Source organism: Choristoneura fumiferana, chromosome 17 (genome assembly GCF_025370935.1).
Source record: "Choristoneura fumiferana chromosome 17, NRCan_CFum_1, whole genome shotgun sequence".
Taxonomy (NCBI): domain Eukaryota; kingdom Metazoa; phylum Arthropoda; class Insecta; order Lepidoptera; family Tortricidae; genus Choristoneura; species Choristoneura fumiferana.
The window spans coordinates 15,977,413-15,992,215 of NC_133488.1; the positions used below are offsets into that span (position 1 = coordinate 15,977,413).

General features: G+C 37.0%; 2 long non-coding RNA genes across 2 annotated transcripts; both read left to right on the forward strand.

Moving 5' to 3' along the window:
- Positions 1-1,384: 1,384 nt before the first annotated feature.
- On the forward strand, positions 1,385-14,448 carry LOC141436751 (uncharacterized). The gene is made up of 2 exons (XR_012452326.1): positions 1,385-1,555; positions 10,958-14,448. It is a non-coding gene; the product is annotated as an uncharacterized lncRNA (long non-coding RNA).
- On the forward strand, positions 1,572-6,747 carry LOC141436752 (uncharacterized). The gene is made up of 2 exons (XR_012452327.1): positions 1,572-4,387; positions 5,324-6,747. It is a non-coding gene; the product is annotated as an uncharacterized lncRNA (long non-coding RNA).
- Positions 14,449-14,803: the final 355 nt, after the last annotated feature.

Here is a 14,803-nt window from a genome sequence, read left to right on the forward strand (position 1 = left end):
ATCCAATCGTGGTCCAATTATCATGCAAAGGTCGTGGAGAAATGCGGCAAATTTTAAAGTACTGAGTTTGTGCTGAGAGGTCTTTAAAAATTATCCAATAAACACTGATCGCACCAAATCGCAAAGTAAATAAAACGGTTTTAGGTTAGATCAGGGGGGGGACAGTCGCCTATACCGTACTAATTCATGTCGATAGCGCCGCCATCTCCTTTATCTAACCTAAAATAAAACAGATTGTTGTCGTTTGTTTCAGATAGATGTCACTGAAAGCTTGAGATCACAAAATTTTATTTATTAAAAAATATTTTGTCGTTGATAATTACCGCAAAAATGAACTTTATTTTCGAAATTGACAATCGTATTGTAATTTCTAATATAAAAGTCACATAATTGTATCCGCTCAGTCGTTACAAATATTTTTTGTGTAGCAACCCTCTATGTCAGGCCAGGCGTCTATTCGCGCTCAACAAGGAACAAGATGGCTACGTTGCAATCGAAACTCGTGCACATCGTCCACATAAAAAGTAAAGACAGTGCTGCAAACGGAAAATTGAGGCTGGTTTAAACTTAAGAAGACTGAATTCAAGCGGTCTCACTTCTCTTTGCAGCCCTGTTTTTAGTTTTTATGTGGTTTGAGCTGGGAAGCAAATCCAGTAAAGTAAAAGAATACCTGTGACTATTAATAGCTATACGTATGGATGGATATATACATCAATGGTACTAGTTAGGAAATGCAGACGGCGCTTCAAAACAGTCTGCATGAATGAGACGAGAGAGGGCTCTCTTTTCCCCGTATATTATACTACTCTTTGGGTTAGATTCTACTTGACAGTGACAGCAGTGACAGTTGACTTCGTTTTTTTTTTTTTAGTGTTTCTACTAAGTACTAAGCCCTCAACGGTTCTGCAATTTCAATCTCACAAACGTCATATCGACCACTTAAAAAAATATTTCTAATTAATAAGAGGAAATAAAAATAAAAGAGCTGCAGTTCCTCGATTATTAAGACGTCGACTATCGAAAAAAAATATAATTAGCGCCTCTCCAAAAAACTTGACTTAGCCAATTTAATACGAGAGTGAGAGGGACCGTACCATACGATCTTAGATTTTCTCATTTTGTAGTAGCCCCCCTGATTATGTTGGACCGACCGCACTACACACCGATTTTGTTTGTGTTACATGTACTTGCTTTCTTGGACGTCTGCCAAATCGGAACAGCTGTTAGCGGTAACAAGATTCAGATGGCGCTGTCGTCTTACACCACATTCATCGAAGCATCGCTCTTGTGCCGCTTGGTCAGTTCAGTAATGAGTCTTTTCCATTAATTCATTCGTCCAGTCTTCCTACATAGGTACTTATACTCTTTGATCCAGTCAGTCAGCTTTGTCAGTCAGTCTTAGTCATCCGCTGGTTCATGAAGGAGTTATTTGTTTTTATTTAACAACTTTTATTAAAACTACGTAAAAATCTTAAATAGGTACCGCATTGATAATCAAGGCTAATATTAGTTATTTATAGGTTTATACAGATACAGCGTTTTCTAGAATCTAGAGGTAAGCTCAACTTGGCTTGTATAGACTGACCAACTAATCTTATATATGTACTCTGTGCCTCTACTAATCTGTGAATCGAAAGTTTTAATATCGTTCGTATAAAGTGTAATATAGTAACCTTGTAGTAACTTATTGCTTGCTGATTGCACAGATAAGTTGGACAGTCTGTAAATAATTGGGTTTATCCCCTCCGGTAAAAGCAAAGAATTTTGAGTCGATAAAGCCTCAATTCAGATATCTTCTATACATCTTCTATATCTATCTTCTTTAAGGTGCTTTGGGGTAATTCCACGTGGATTTTTGATGAGTTGACATGACGTTTGTAATTTCGTTAATTACTCCGAGTTGGTACATTATATTTAAAGTCTTAGGATATTTCTGTCGTTTCCACTAATCGATCTTATATACTATATAAAAATGTTTCTAAAATATGATCGATTTATGGAAATATTGGTATTCAAAAACTAGTTACTTTTTTTTTTTGCACAGGGGCTATTTCGGAATATAGCGGGGTTATTCTGCGTGTTATTAAAAGGTGGACTTTATTATAATTTGGCTCAAGATTCATATTACTTTTTAGGCTGAAATTACCCCATTCATTTTTATTTTTTATTTCGTTAGTAATATCCATAGTTACAGATTTTTTCAATCTCTGTATTCCGAAATAACCCCACAAACGCAATGTGGTTCTCAAAATTTGCCGCAAAGGAATATTAAATCTACATACATTATAGAACAAAGCTGGATTAGTTACACCATTTATAACTCGAGAACAGCTGGACAGATTATTATGATCTTTGATGTGTGGATTGTAGAGTTTGTCTCCGCCCCGAATAGCAGAATAGGGGGAGAGGAGCGAAGCCACGGGAATATAGTAGTAAGTATATAAAACAATTAGAAATGCCATGTCACTTTTAAATTTTGAACTAGCTTTTACCCGCGGCTACGCTCGCGTGAACCATAAACTTTTCAATGGAGCAAGCATGCTAGCAAGCATTTAAGCAATCATTAAAGCTAGCTTGCAAGCAAGTATGCAAGCAAGCAAGCATGCAAGCAAACATTTAAGCAAGCTTGCAAGTGAGCATGCTTCGCTCGCGTGAACCATAATCATTTCAAAGAAGCAAGTATGCAAGCAACTAAATAAACTTCATGCTACATCGTTTTGATAGCCGAAGTATCAGGTACGCTACCCTGTTCGACACACTGGAGATCTCTTTAATGTTGTTAGAGAGGGACCTATTAACAAGGAACCCTACGCCACCCTGTGATGTTTGATCATCCTCGCGGAAGTACAGAAGGTGGCCCGAGTCTAAGATGATGGTGCCCTCTCCCTCTCTATGTATTTCACTTAACTCCTGAATAAAATATGGCACCTTATGTTCTCCAGCTCCACTTCCAACTGCGCTAGAAGAGTCCTAAAAGTCCGTCCGTTCTACGTAGCCAGAGTCAGTTTACTTAGGTAGCCTGGGATTGCCCGGGATTCTTAGCATCCTCTGCCCCGCCGTTACCAAGAACGCTACTATGGCAAGGAATAGCGGGGCGACCGGGAACTGGGGGCCATCTCTTTGCCGTGCGCTTCATTCTGGTAGGGGTTTGCCCATAATCCCCACACTGGGCATGCGAGTTGGCGATCGTAGGGCACAGTTTATTGCACCGCCGATGCTGCAGCCCATCCGGGGCCCGGGGACTTAACTGTGCCGATTTTGGCTGCGCTATGCCGCAATCAGCCAGCTGCTAGAGCTGTTAGACGGCAGGGTGCACCACGGGCAGGTAAGGTTGGATTGGGGTCCATAGATGGAGGTTGGCCCCCTTACACCACAAATAAAAAATCTAAATCTTGAAAAGTTGAAAGTTTGAATACCTCAGACAATTACCATACTAAAGTAAGATGGGGTTATTTCGGGAATCACTTCACTGGAATAACCCCTAAAGGGGTAATTCGGGAAAAAAAATTAAACTATAGCTAGGCCTTTTAGACTGACACGGTCATTCGCAAAAAACGATTATTTGTCATAACATTAATAGTTCAATCTTGTAACTTATCAGGTTTTAGAGATAGCGGTGTTGGGGTTATTTCGTATTTAATTTTTTGGCACGAAAATGCACTCGACCCAAAAAAATATATATTGCACGTCCAACCGATGTCAGCGCCTCGCATCGTCTGGAGAGACGCGAGGAGCGGTAAATAGGGCGTCCATTTAAGTGCTGCCAGTGGTTAAACATCAACACGTTTAGGAGAAATTTTAAATAAATGGAATAACCCCGTTTACAGAATTGACAACATTTCAATTTTTTTGCCTGGTGTTTTTTTATGCTCAATAAATAGTAGTTTGAAAACTAGGAGACCCATATTTTTTCTTTTCGTGAAATTCGTATTCCAAGTTAGTCAAAAATAATTTTGAAATCTCGAAAAATTCAAAAACGCTTGTAAGGCTGAATCTACACATTGTCATTGCCTGGGCCATGAAAAAAAAAACAAGCTACGGGTTGTCATTTTGACGTTGTTTTTGAATTTTGATTGACGTTTGTTTGGTTTGGTTTGAGTAATGGTTTGTGGCTGTGATTTGATGTTGGTTTTTATTGTATTTTAATTTTTCGCATTTTTCTGGACTGAATTGGAAATAATTGACAATAAAAATGAATAAACGAGTTCGTAAGTTAGATCCCCTCGTTACTTGCTTCGTTCCCACCTGCAAAAATACAGTTATAAAGAATCGTAAAAAACATTTTTTCCACGTGCCGAGGTCTTCGAGAGTACAATGGTGTGCTGCTGTAAATAAAACAAACGTACCAAAAACTGGTAGTCTTTACATTTGCGAAGATCATTTGAATGTAAGTAAGTATCTACTTATCTACAATATAACCTATGTATTTTAATCGTAGAACAAGATTGTTTTCTAGAGATGGGCCGGATCCTGGTTTGCTGGGTAATGGGTAACGGGTACCCGGCATAATTTTTGCCGAATCTGCCGGGTAACCGGCAAAATTACCCGGCATTAAAATACCTTCCATATCCACCGCTCGGAAGGGCGAAGCTGTGTGGGGTGAGGCAGAGAGTGACACTCTCAGTGTGATTTGTTTTTACATCACAATCTGTCGAATTTAAAGTTTGATTATTGATTCACAACATTAAATTTTTTTAAAATTAGTACTTAAATATCTCAATGACTAGTTACTATAATAATGATTAATAAATGAGAAAGTCGTGGCCTAGTGGTTTGACCCATCGCCTCTCAAGCAGAGGGTTGTGGGTTCAAACCCCGGCTCGCACCTCTGAGTTTTTCGAAATTCATGTGCGGAGTTACATTTGAAATTTACCACGAGCTTTGCGGTGAAGGAAAACATCGTGAGGAAACCTGCACAAACCTGCAAAGCAATTCAATGGTGTGTGTGAAGTTCCCAATCCGCACTGGGCCCGCGTGGGAACTATGGCCCAAGCCCTCTCATTCTGAGGGGAGGCCTGTGCCCTGCAGTGGGACGTATATAGGCTGGGATGATGAAACAACTTGATCTAATACTAAAATCTGTTAAAATTATAAGTTGATTTAAATAAAAGCGCAATAACCATTTTCCTATGAAAACAGTTGGTTTCTTTTTTTTATTATTACATGTTATCCAGCATCATTATCCGGTAACTGGCCGGATCCTGAAAAAGTGCCGAAACTACCGGGTACCGGATCCTAGCCGGGTACCCGGTGCATCTCTTTGTTTTCCTTGATTTGCCTGTTTTTTGACGATTACTAATGAATTGTTCTCATTTTATTCTAGCTGGAAGAAGCATTACTAAACTACCAAGATTGGATGGACCAAAAAACCAATAGACCCCGACTGAATCCCCAAGTCCCAAATTATTTAATGAACATAAATAAAGACCCACGTCTTCTGCCATCAACATCCACATCAACAGTTAATGTAGATCCTGTACCAAATGTGCAAGAAAAAGGTGTGCTGTGCATTCCCGGCTGTTCTCATAAATCTATCCAAGTAAAACCCACTATGGTCAATCGCTTGGTTGGTGCAAGGATTTTCAGAAAAAGGAAACTTTTACATTCATTTGAAGAAGAGTCATCAGAGGGACATGATCCATCGACAGTTGGAAGTACAACAGAATTTTCTGAAAATGAAAGTTCTAGTAACTTACCAATACAAAAAAGTTTAGCTGGCAGGTCTTTTATGTTAAGTTTAATAGAAAAAAAACCATTTTCATATATTGGTGTTCCTAAACAATATTATTGGATTATTCAATATATTGCAAAAGAATTAAAGATACCTTCTTTACATATTATAATAACATTTTATAAGTTAAAAAATAATGAAACATTCGCCAAAATAAAAGACCTTTTTGAAATTTCATTAACTACATTGTGGAGAATATTTAACAAATCTTTGAAAGCACTGAGTTTATTTTTTAGACAAGTAATATATTGGCCAACAGCCCTGAACATTAAGAGGAACCTTCCTACTGCTTTTACTACAAGCAAAGAGTATGCAAATGTTCAGGCAATAATAGATTGCTTCGAGATAGAAATAGAAAAGCCTAAAAAACCTGTAGACCAGGCCCTTACATGGTCCCAATACAAGAATTGTAATACCATAAAGTATTTGATAAGTGCTACCCCAGATGGTTTTATAAATTTCGTGTCCGAAGGTTATGGAGGACGTATTAGTGACATGTATTTAGTTGAACAAAGTGGATATTTAGAGATAATACCAGCTAATGCTACTATACTAGCAGACAGGGGTTTCAAGCATTTAGAATCACATTTAGTTAAGAAATCTGTAAAAGTTCTGCGCCCCCCTAGTGTACTCAAAGGCACAAAAATGACAAAAGCAGAGGTGATTGATAGTAAAATTTTAGCTAGTTTACGCATACATATAGAAAGGGTTATCAGGAGGGTAAGACTTATTAAAATGTTGAAGCCACATGCTGTTGTAAATAATAAATTATTAAACATACTAGATGATGCAGTGGTAGTTGCTTGTGGACTTATAAATTTACAGTCGCCTGTCATAAGGAAGTATTAGGCATTGGAAGGCCAATTTAGGCCAAAATCACAGTGAATAATTATTAATTTTGGTTTTTATTTATCAAAGTGTACAATATTCAAGAAAACTGTATGTTATATTTGTATAATTTTTGATAACTGTGTGTTACTATAAATGGTATAACTAATAAAAGAGACACAATACGATTCATTGACTTTTATTTATCATAATGTACAATATCTAACATTTTCCTAAAAATAAATTTCTCCCAAAACATTTCACCTTCTTTCACTAACTTTTCTGCAAACAATCTGTCATAGTACACCCAGTGTTCATGGTAGGATTTATTTCTTTCGAAGTCTGGATCAGCTATACATAATAAAGCTTTTTTCATGTTCATCGCCAACATTTGCAGCTGTATTTGGGCATTACATTTAGCCGATATCACACTATCTTTAACATAGCTTTCCATAGTTTTATTACTACTAGGGCATTTGATTTCTACGGTGAAGCCATGTTCTACACATAATCCATCTGGTGATGCCCCTACAAAAGGTGTGATTAATTTAAATCCACATTGAATTATTTCAATATTCATTTTTTTCATTATTTCATTCACCACTTCTTTTTCCAAACGTTTTCCTCTTTTGATAGCCTTTGTTTCAGGAATCTTATAACCTCCAAGAATGGATTTAACTAATGCTCCATCAGTGCTGCACTTTGTGCATTCATAAATCTTTGATGCAGTAACTCGCCCCTGCCTTAAAATATGCCACAGCTGACTGTGAGCTTGGCTGCGTGTTTGGTTTTCAATTTCATCAATTACCTCTTTAGTTAATTTATTTTCGACAAAGATTTTCAATTTTGTGTAATCTGTTAACTCATCTTGGGATGAACTAGTTGTATAGTAATCCAGTAAAAGCTTGAAAACTCTGAAACTATCCAATGTTATTACTGTATTGTTATAGTCAGAAAACAAAGAATCTTGCATATTTCTTTTCCGACATTCTTGTAAAAATGCAGCTTTTTTAGGAGAATTAGGAAGATTGGTTGTTGCTGGCAAACGTTTTCCCATTTCTTTGGCTAAAATACATTTATCTTAAGTCACTGCCGCCGAGAGTTTTGGCTGGATCCAATAGCAGCGCACAGATGTGACTGAAGGCTCTTCAGTCCGCTTAATAAGCCACATGATAAAACAAATTGAATGTTTGCATCCACCCTGACTTGCAGCACAATCTTCACATTTCACATCCAATATTGTTTCTTCTGCCTCGTTAATGCTTGCGACAACTGAGTACATTTTAGTACGAACTCGGTGCTCAGGAGTTACTCTGCCCTTGATAAAGCACACAGCATTCTCTCGTTTCACTTCCACATAGCCTACAGAAGTTTCGACGTAAGCATCCCTTGATGACAATAAAACCTTAGCTCCCCGGATCTCGGCAACGTTAAAGGATTCGTTTTCACGCATGTATTGCAACAACATCATATAGTCCACCTTGGGAAGGTTGCGGCTGTTTGCCATGGCATAACCGTCCGAAACTTTCATGGCAAATCAATTTATTAAATATAACAATGCTTTTTCAATACAAAACGAACAACCTCGGCCACACCTCGGCTAACAACACAACACTGCAGGGCTACTACGAAACTCGAAGTTCGTGTCGTGTGGTCGTCCCTCTAACACTTACACTATTTAATACGAGAGCGAGAGGGACCGCACGACACGAACTTCGAGTTCCGAGTTTCGTAGTAGCCCTACTGATATTTGAATGACACCGATATTTTTTGACATTGACACCTTTTTGACATTTGGCATTTTTATTCATAATAATTAGATGGGCAAAGGTAAATACTATGACAATGCCTCACTTTGGATTTTTTGAAGATTTTTGTGAATATTTCGTTAAATAAGTAATAAAAAAAATAAAAAAATATGGAATGGAATACTTAAACATAAAGCTCTAAATGGTTGTCGGTACTTTAGTAATTATTTAAAATTGAAATGTTGTGAATTACCCCAAAGCACCTTACATATAATAAAGCTGAAGAGGGTCGAAAGTCTGTACATGAAAGATATCCGAAGAAAAGTTGGCTGGGGATACTTAGAATCGATAACAGAACACGATCCAACAGTTTTAATTTTTTTATCTGTTTGTCTGTTTGTCATTTATTTGACCGCGTATCACGAGAGAACGGCTGAAAGGATTTTGATGCAAACTACTAATCTGTCGAGAAAATCTCCGGCCAGGTTATAGGCTATAAAAATTCAACCCCGGAAAGGTGGAGTAGCCAGTACACTCGATTGAGTTTAGTTTCCACCTGAATCTTATGACGCTTCTTAGAAAGGAGGTGCAGACTTTTTTTTAACGATTACGAGTACCCTGTTAAACTAACGGTGCTGAAAGTCGAGTACTGCCTTTTCGCAACGTAACGTTTGGCAACCTGTTTCATTTCGCAACTTTTCATTTCGCAAACTCTAACCCCTTATTCATAAACGACAATCAAACCTATTTTAGTTAAAATGCCGCTAAAATTCGTTTGTCCTTATCTGTCACTTCGACATTTGTATTTGTTAGAAAGGGACAAAGCATTTGTTAGTTAACATAGGCTTGTTAAGTTTTATGAATAAGGGGGTAAAACTGTAAATATTTCAGGATTTATTTCAGGGCCATCGTGTAGAACCCTTTAGGTCAGGTTAGGTTAGTTTTATAAAAATCCTGAAATATTTACAGTTTCAGAAATATTAAACAGTTGGGAAATTAAAAGTTGCGAAATGAAACAGGTTGCCAAACGTTATTCGCCGAAACATTAGTAAACCGCTGAAAGTATTACTACGTTGTGACATGAATACTTTGCTGAGGAAAGATTTTGCCAAATTAACTATAAGTTTAGAAGAGGGTATACGGATATCAACAAATTTAATTGAATAATTTATTTAATATTACAACAAAATGAAACGACTAAATTTATTACCACACATTGCACACCGCACAGTGACATCTTTTGGGGTACTGAGTAAACATTAAGAAAACACGTAAAGTAAAAAAAAAAAAAAATAGTTATGTAGTGGTGAAATCAACACACCAACACGCATATAATTGCATAATTATATAATATACTACGAAATAATAGAAAATTATTAATTTCCTCGGCCATGAATTATGCCTAATCGTAATTTTATCATATCGCATTTATATTCATACGTATCGCCTCCTTTAAGCACTTAATAATTTTCACGAAGACGGGTACTTAAAAAAATTTTTTTTTCGCTTTCGTTTGCCGGAGTAAAATGTCAAACGATTTGGGGCTCGCATTTTATATAAACGTTAACATGCCTTAGGAAGGCATTCCTCTATGTAAAATTTTATTCATTGAACATGATACATACCTACATGTGAAACTTAGCGAACAGGTTTTTCAGTTGATATACATATCCGCAATTTGAAGTATTTTTCGAAAATCCCATGGAATCGGATAATGTGCATGGGACATTAAAGCTGCATTTACATTTATCTGTCGTGTTGTGTTGTGAAGTTTTCTGTCTCTTTCTCTTTTTAGTTTATGATGCGACACAACATAAGCCGTCACAACACACTGCATCAGATAAAATGTGAACGCAACAGTAGTTTGAAATGTATGAAACCGTTACCGTTCTGATGCGTCACGACTTTCTCTATTGGTAGGTACTAATACTCTTTGGTCACGACACAACACGACAGAATTCACTCCACCTATTACACAATTAATAAATCAATCCTTTAATCAATCTTGTTTTCCGGACAGTCTGAAGGTAGCTACGTTAAAGCTCATTTAAAAAAAAAGGGAAAGATTAGATGATCCAAGCACATGTAGACCAATCGCATTGCTTCCAGTTATTTCAAAAATATTCGAAAAATGTATGGCTAATCGTATCTACAGCTTTCTAGAAAAATATAAACTGCTGGACGAAAACCAACATGGATTCCGAAAAAGACACTCGACAACTCTTGCTAGGTATATACAACTACATACAAGAAGCTTTAGAATACATAAAGAAAAAAAAATATGCTATAGGACTCCTGTTAGATATGTCGAAAGCGTATGACAGAGTTTCACATGCCATTCTACTAAATAAACTAAACTCAATAGGTATTCGGGGTAAAGCACTAGGCTGGATGAAATCATATCTTTGTTAATGAAAACAGTACGTAGAAATTGAACACCTTCACGATGTAACTGGACATATAAAAACATTTACGTCTGATATTCACACAGTTGACAGTTCAATGCGAATTCATGCGGCTTTGTATGAGAAAATCTCATTAGGTACAATCAAACCAACTGAATTGTGGCCCATTGTGAAACCTTTTCGTAGAAAAAGTCAATAATATATTAATAAGCAAAGTAAAACTTTAAGCTCCCTTTTTGTTGCAGAAATGCGAAGGATTTCTGGTAACCATGCATCTGAAGCCGGCAGACTTAATTACCGTGAAACAATCCTTGTGGCCAATGATATCAGAATACGTCCACCAAAATATGAATGGAAACCTCCTACCCAACCGATATACCCGATGCCTGAATTTAATTCCTTGAGATTCCATAACAGGTGCAACATAACTACTGCATTTGACGCTATATTTGAAATAAAAGCATTGTGGGAATATGTCATAAAGGAACAATTGCACAACTATTCAGAAATGTATTCGCAATTACGAATTCCCTTAAGTATCCGTACAAGACAGGATTGTCAAAAACATAAGGAAGTGTTTGCTGTATATGATAAAGAAATGAAAAATTGGTTGGTTGAATCAAACGAACCAAAATACAAATATTGCTACAACGGTGAAGATTTTGAAGAGTTTGAGGTGGCTAAAGACAAACTAAGTGGTAACAGACTGTTGCTTGTCGGTAAATATACGATATTGATGCAGGAACCGAACTTAGTAAGAGAAACGAAGGTTGACTATTCTGTAATTAATTATTTTCGAAAACCCGTTATGAATCTGATTGTAGGTGTGCCTGGATGTGGGAAAACCACATATATTATAAACCATCACGTGCGTGGGAGTTTAGTCCTAACCTCATGTGCAGAAGGTGCCGAAGATATCCGTTCACGTATAAGGCAGGTTAATAATCACATGTCACCCAAATTACGAGATTATTACAGAACAATTGATTCCTACTTACTTCACAGCCGACGCCAGTTCAGAGAGATCTGGGTCGATGAAGCACTGATGGAGCACCCTGGAAAACTCTTTCTAGTGTGTTTGTACAGCCGCTGCCAAGTAATGTATATGTTAGGCGACCCTAATCAGCTCGGGTACATCAACAGAGTCGATTCCGTTGATTTGGTTTATGAGAAATCATCATTGTTCTTCAAGGCTGCGAAAACCTTAAACACCTCCCATAGATGTCCGGTTGATGTTATGGCTATCATATCTTGTAAATATGATAGTGGCGCTTATTCTACATCAACGGTTTTACGCAGTATGAAGTGTATACATTTTACTTCACTCAAATACGTTCCCAACATAGATGGTACAAAATATCTTGTATTTAAGCAGGCTGAAAAGAAAGAAATGAAGAAGGCTGGATACAATGTGTCCACCATCCACGAGTACCAAGGAAAAGAAGCAAAGAACGTGGTCATAGTTAGAATGTCGTCTAATTTGCGGGAGTCACTTTACAAGTCCGCAGCTCACATACTAGTAGGCATGACACGCCACACAAAGTCTTTAGTATACTACACTCCCGTAACAGATGATCTACATCAGTTAATGAACACACCATTGACCGACGAACAGCTACGCAGTCATCAAAAACTAGATAGTAGGCAACCCTTTGAATACACATACAGACATGAAGTTGCATCATTTAGAAGGGAGGAGGAAACTCCACTGCCTGTGATCATTGCTACAACAGTAGTATCAGTTGTAAGATGGGCGGTACCTGTTGTAGTTTTAGCTTGTCGTTGGGTCTGGAATATGCTTAAAGCATTTGCTGCAGACTAAAAACAAAAAAACTTCTTCGAGAGCCACGATTGCACATGGCAAGTTACAGAAACGTAAATGCATTGCCGGTAGTTAATTGCGTTAAAGCTAAATTTTCGTTCTTTGTAGGCACTCTTTCATTTTAATTTAGTTAATGAATATTATCTACTTTTATTTGAGGTATTAGTTGCAGTTATTTTATTACAATAGTTAGTTATTTTTTACATAATATGATAATACGAATACGAATAACTAAGTAATGAGATCGTCTAAGTTTAAAAACAGATGACTCTTAAACGCAAACCCGTCTTCATTTCCGAAGAACGGACTACGCACCAAACTAAAATGAGCTACGTTCAAAAACTCGTGTTGCTGACGTGGGTCTAAAGACGGCGAAATTGAAATTGGATTGGGCTGGACATGTCTGCCGAATGAACCCAAAACCCTGGGTGAAATTTGTCGCAGAATGGGTCCCTAGCGATGGACATCATAATGGAGGTAGTCTGCTTCTGGCAGACCGTAACGGAGTTAGATGGACGACATCAGATGCTTGTCACGTGGGACGGCTGAAGCTCGCGTTTGATAATGGTTTGATAGACGAGAATGGAGCAAGAGAGGTGAAGCTTTTACCCTGCAGTTGGACACAAAACAATACCAATTAAAAAAATGCGACATAAATGAATCACAATTAATTAATTGAGCATGAATCTGTATGTCAAACTACCATGAGACTCACTCATATAAAATTATATTGTAAAGGATCTCACGTCCTACATTTGGCAGTGGCAATAAAAATGACGATGAAAATGCGGGTAGATGTGCGTCGGTGTTGTTTCGTCGGGTAATGAATAAATGAATACTCATTTTATTTTATACGAAATATATTGTGAAAATTATTTGAACTAACTAATAATAATAATAATAATCTTTAACTAGTTATTTAATGTAAGTATCTAAATCTAATCCACATCAGAAATTGAGAAACTGTGGAAATGATTTAAATGACAAATCTGTTACTTGAGTAGCTAGGCTACCTAAGGCTCTGGGGAAGCTCTGGGGCAAAAAATGAACTAGGGCCCCAACTAAAGTATTTAAAATCGTTTGTTCCCATTCGTCGTGTTCCGAATTCGACGTACTTCAGATTTATCATTGATAGTTTGAAAGTCAGAGTCATAGGGGCCCTTGAGCTTGGGGGCCAAGGGGCACTGCGCCGTCTAGCCCCCCGGTAGCTACGCCACTGCTGTCACTATACGGTATTTGACAACTCCTGATTTTTGCCAATCTTAATATTATTATGAAAATATAGATAAACAGATAGTGTTTAGCGAAGAGAAAATTTAAATAGGTTGAAAATTGGATTTATAGTGTTTTTTTGAAAAATCTATATACCTGTCTCTTTCTCAAACGCTTTTCTCTATGCAGCAAGTATGGCGGTACTGGTGTGTGACCTCACATGCCAGTGTGTCTTTCTCTGACTAATCTTGAATTTCAAACCTTTATAACTTTGTTATTTGAAAAGGTAGCTTAAAAATTGTTTTTCTATTCGATAACAGGCATTGTGTAGTTTTAATTTATAAAACGTATACAAAATAGTCAAATACCGTTTACAGGTTTGACCTACTGCCACAGTAAGTAATAGTACTATTGTGTCGATGCTTTTTTTAATTTATGAATAAATATACATACGTAATTTCTAATTTAACCTAAATATAATTTATATCAGGATAAAAATACCCTATGTTATTCCAATGATGGGGGCATTTGCTCGCCACTTCGACGACCATTGTACACACACGCGCAATGTTATTTTCATTGTTTCCTTTGGATTTTGGGTGTATAGAATTTATTAATCAATATATATGTACTAACCTAACCTAAGGTTTCTACAGGTACCCAATCATTTGGCAACAAACGTTTCAACAAATATTCATTTAACCCTTTGACCATTATTTTTTTAAAGCAATGAATCGAGAACTTTAACGATACGCACAGCATGAATGATTTTTTTTATGATTTTTGAGAAAGAGAAATGTATATATTATTGCAGGGTTTCCGAATTATGAGACGGCAATATGTTTGCCGCTATCAGCCAAGGGCATTAAGTGACAAGACCGTCATGTCAGTTTGCCGGGGGAACTACGGGTGGCACGACGTATCTAAAATAAATAAATTAAAAACCAATAGATGATAAGAAATAATTAAAACCTTTATTTAACTTAAAACTGAATTCTTTCAAATAAATAACCGGGCAAGAGCATATCGGGCCATGCTTATAGTCAGGGTCCCGTAG